Genomic DNA, 5,176 nt, shown 5'->3' on the forward strand with positions numbered 1-5,176 from the left:
GGGATAAATGAGTCTTTCAATATTTTTCTCCATATCTCCTGTTTTACTATATACCAGACATGCTCCTTGCACCTAAACACAGTGGGGCCTTGACTTAGGAGTTTAATTCGGAGACCGAGCTCGTTAAGGAGGCTCGTTAACTCAAATTACTTTATCAACTCAATGCAAAAAATCGGCTGAGAGACGGCCGAGAGACAGCTGGTATCTCAAAAAACTCGTTAGTCGGGACACTCGTAAGTCAAGGCCCCACTGTACTTTCAATGAAGGGAGTGGTACTTCTTGTAACAGTTTAGATCCTGCAGAAAGTACTGTGTGTGTTCTTTTAATACACACCTGAAGATTTTTTTCCCATTGATTTTAGAGAAAGTGGAAGGGAGAGGGAAAGACAGAAAAAATATCGATGTGAAAGGAACACATCGATTTAACCTCCTGCATGTGCCGTGACCAGAGCCTGGACCATTGACCGGAATCAAACCGGGACCCTTTGGTCTGCAGGGCCACTCTCTATCCACTGAGCCAAACCGTCTAGGGCTTGACTGCCTTCAAGAAGTGTGTGTATAGCCCTAGCCGGTTTGGCTCAATGGATAGAGCGTCAACCTGCAGACAGAAGGGTCCCAGGTTCAATTTCCATCAAGGGCACATGCCCTGGTGCGGGTTTGGTCCCCCAGTAGGGGGCGTGCAGGAGGCAGCCAGTCAATGATTCTCATCATTGATGTTTCTATCTCTCTCTGCCTCTTCCTTCCTCTCTGATTATATATATTTTAAAAAAAGAAGTGTGTGTATAAGAGATTATACGGGACAAGGCAACAATATCTCTTTTAAAAATTACATATGGTTGACATACACAAAGCTGTACCCATATAACATATAAGACTAGATAAGTTTGGAGAAAAGTATATACCCATGACACCATCACCACATTCTATGAATGACAATCTTCATGGAAGAGTTACACATAATATGTAGGGGGCTAAGCTGTTACTGCTGAAGCTTCCCATGTGATGGAAGCACAAACAGGTCAACTGATGTCTTCAGTCTGCAATGAGCAGCCTGATGACCATGGCACCGGACTGTGAGTCTCCAGGATTCTGCCCTGGGAACTGTTAGAGCCGTGGCTCAGATGCGGCCTGCTGTTGATGGGGACAGTGGGGACAGACAGAAGGACAACTCAGCTGTCTTTTATGGAGAACCTGCTTCTGTGAACTTAAACCATTTTTTTTCATTTTGCTTTCTTGTCTTTTCACATCCACAGCTTTCTGAATTTCTGGATGATCCTGAGTCTAATCATTATATATTTTTACAGTTTTAGAAGTAGGGTAACATAAGATAGAGCCTGGTGTGGTTCATGGCTCCATATTAGTGAAGATGAAGAGTGTATATGTTCTTTTGGTGTTTTTCTCTCCACCCCTCAACCTTAGTATATCTTTTGTTGATCTGGTTGACACATTGTAATGATTCATATAGGATTCCACTGCATCGACATACCTAAATTTGCATTCAATATCTTGTGGAAGATCTGTTTGCAGATGTGTTGTAATTTGGGTGATTTCAGCAGTGGTGACTGCTTTTGCTGATCCAGTCCCAGGCTCCCCCTGAGGCCGGGTAGAATAGTGTTTAAAAGCATGGGCTCTAGAGCCAGATCTTCAAGTAATCAGCCCCCAGTAAAAGCAGATGTTTTATATTTTAACCCCCTATGCTCTTAAACACTACCTGTGGCTGGGTTGCAGGTATCATCAGATCCTCGGGAAGCAGGTGGTAGGATGAGAATAGGAGAGTCATGTTGGGACACAGTGTTGAAGGGACACGGAAAGAGCTGGGTGTGGGTGGCAAAGAGACGCTCCCAGAATAGTAGGGTCTGGTGTGGAGAGAAGAGAGGTTGTTTGGGGGTAGAATTGAATTTTGGAATTTATGTTCAGAGGTGATCTTTTCAGCATCACCCAAGAAGTATTGGGTTTTGTGGCTTCTCCATATGTAGGTCGTTATTCTAACTTGGGACTAATGGATACGTGTTATTTGCTATCAGCATCTAAACGTATTCGTTCTGAGCTGCGGTGCTGATTTCTCCTTTGAGCTTGTATCTTGGAAACTCTACAACTGAGCCCTCTGCAGCAGTTCCCAGGGCCCGAAGAGACAAGGGAGGAAAGCTTGTTGGCTGGGGAAAGGGACAGCTATGCTTAAAGCCAGTCAGATGAGGGTTTAATTCTTGATTTCAACTCTTACTGGCTGTGTGACCTTGGGCAAGTTGCTTAATCTCTTGAGTCCTCAGTTTCCTCATCCGTAAAGTGGAGAAAACAATATTTCTATGATTGTGCCAATTAAATGAGAAAAGGCACAAAATAAGTATTCAATAAATGGCAGCTACTTTTGTGTTTATTCTTGCTATGCATGCTATCTACTATGTACCGGAGGCAAGAGCTGTCATGAGTGCGTGCAATCCAAGCTCCCAGAATGAGTCCCACACCTATGTAACAAGGGATCCCTTTCGATTTCAACCCATTCGCTGTTGGTGGCTTGGCATAGCTCAGCCATTCTGTCCCAACAAGAACCCGTAGAAGAAGCTAAGGAAGAGAGAGGCTTATGCATTTGCTTAGTCCATGAGAAAACCTTAAATTCTGTCTCTGGGTAGAGAGGAAAGGAAAAGTTGTCCATGAGCTTTCAGGTTCCATGAGGAGAAGGGCATGTCTCTTTGGTCAACCTTTTTTGTCCAATGCCTGGCACGTGGGCAGCAACATAAACACTTATGGAATGTTAGGAAAAGGCATCTAGAGGTGATGTGCCTCACTCTCAGAAACTCAGTATTTGAGTATCTGCATTCATTCACAGAAGACCTTCCAGCGCTCCATCTGGGCATTAGTCGAATTCAGCCGAGACCATGAATTCTTTGCGCATTTGGACCTTTGCACTATTGCACCATTTAGACCTCTGATCTGAAGGTGCTGGAAAGTCAGGGGACCCTCTGAGAAGCGTCTGTCTCCACCCCTACCTTCTTGGAGGAGACACACAGGAGGGCGCCCCTCTCTTTTATCCTTCTCAAAATGGGGAGTGTGAGTGACAGAGGTCTCCTGGGGACAACCTGAGAGAGGGCCAGGAGGCAACAGTGAGGAGGGGGAGTCTGGATATGACTCTGGAATTTCCTAATAGCAAGTCCTCCTCCGCAACTCCCCCCCAGACTGGGGATCTCTGGTTATCATCCTCCCCAGCCCTAAGGATCCTCCTGCCCTTGTTGGCAGGAATAGTGAGGAAGCATGCCCACAGGAACCACAACTCATGAATCAGCAGACAGATAATTAACTGGAGGAATGACTGAGCAGCTTTAGGGAGAAACCACTGGACCTGACCCAGCCCCCTCTGCTGCCCACAGAGCTGGCCTGCTGCTCTATCCCATCGCCCGCTTCTCCCTTCTGAACCCTGACCCTTCCTGAGCGGGAAGCTCATTGTGCCTGGTGGAGCTCAGGTCACAGATGGAAATGCAGGTGGGAGCAGAGGGATCACATTGCCTATTCCCCCGGTGTAAACCGCCGGTATTTACGGTATTTACATGTGAAACTCTCCGTGCACACAGCATCTCCAGGAACACTCATTTTTAAAAGTTACGTTTATTGAGGTAACATTTACATACACTAAAATTTATTCTTTTTAGGGCATATAGTTCTATGAATTTTGACAAATGCACATTTAGGTAACCATCAGCATAATCGAGATATAGAATATTTCCATCACTGTCCACCAGCGATTTTCAACCCTTTTCATCTCATGGCACACATAAACTAATTATTAAAATTCTGCACCACACCAAAAAAAATGTTATATTTTTTGCCAACCTGAGGGAAAAAAAAGATACAATATTGACTCACTCACACTGGACAGTTATTGTTATGTAGGTTGTTGTCATTTTTTTATTTGACAATCTAAGAAAAAAGTGGTCAGTGCCCCTGAATAGTCAGGTATTATATGTTTTAAAAATTCCTGCAGTACACCAGTTGAAAATCACTGATCTACATAAATGACAACTCCAAATTGCCAGTTGCTCAGTACAACAGTTTTTGATAATGCTATTTCATACCCTCATCCAATCTGTTACCAAATTCTATTAATTCTACCTCAAAATACATCCAGAATGTGAGCAATTTTCCCTTTTTGATTCATCACATTAGGCACAAACATTAACAAGTGATAAACCTTAATATGAGTGGCTAAATGTCTGGAAGTCTAGACTTACTTGTCATTTTCTTAATTTTCTAATTGAATGTTTTTGGATATGTAGGTTAAGCCATTAGCTTCTCCAAGTGCTGAGTAGTAATATCTTCAGGATATTGGAGAGTTTTCTGTAGCAACCAGCACTTTTATTATTCTTGGTCCTAAAAGCATTGGATAGTTTATGGCAAAATATGGTATGTCACATCCTAAGATCCAGAAACAATTAAGTCTGGGGATATTCTACCTTAAAAAAATTTTTTAGTAGCATCTTTGAAAAAAAATTCCACTGTAAATCTTCCTTTCTGCTTTCTGTCCTGTTCCCACAAAAAGACTACTTTCCCTCACTCTCCGTGTTTCTTAGTTCAGTTAGTAAAGATATTTGAACATTCAAGGAGAGAGTGAGAGAAATGTCCTCCTTATAAGAAAGTCGAACATTGGAGAGTAAAAATGGCTGGTTTCCCTCTAATTCTATTCCATAATGTCCACCATTGATAAGATGGGGTGTTCAATTCAGATCTTTCCCTCTTGCACATATAATTCTCATGTGTATGTGTATTCCTTTACCTAAATGTGTGTTACATTTTTTAAAAACTTACAAAAGCCACTTCCTTTCATATAGAAAAAAAATAACACTTCAATGTGAAAGGAACTGTTTGTGTATGTGTATTCCTTTACCTAAACGTGTGTTACATTTTTTAAAAACTTAGAAAAGCCACTTCCTTTCATACAGAAAAAAAAATAACACTTCAATGTGAAAGGAACTGTGGGTCTGGAATTGAGAAACGTGTATTTGATTTGTGGCTCTGCAGGCTTTTTCATCATTTTGCTGTGTGACTTTGAACAAGTCATCTTACCTCTGGGCCTCAGTCTCTGTGTCTCAGGAGCTGAAAAGTTGGCAAAGGAGATGAAGGGGGAGACTTTGGTTTGCTCCTGCTCCTCCCCACCATTAGCTGGAGAGGTATTCCCTTTAATTGATTAA

General features: G+C 42.5%; 1 protein-coding gene across 2 annotated transcripts in view; it reads left to right on the forward strand.

Moving 5' to 3' along the window:
• ITGB3 (integrin subunit beta 3) overlaps window positions 1-5,176 on the forward strand; it is a 51,768-nt gene that overhangs the window by 788 nt on the left and 45,804 nt on the right. The gene's annotated exons all lie outside the window — the stretch shown is intronic.

The sequence above is a fragment of the Myotis davidii genome, unplaced genomic scaffold, assembly GCF_000327345.1.
Source record: "Myotis davidii unplaced genomic scaffold, ASM32734v1 scaffold684, whole genome shotgun sequence".
In the NCBI taxonomy this organism is placed as follows: Eukaryota; Metazoa; Chordata; class Mammalia; order Chiroptera; family Vespertilionidae; genus Myotis; species Myotis davidii.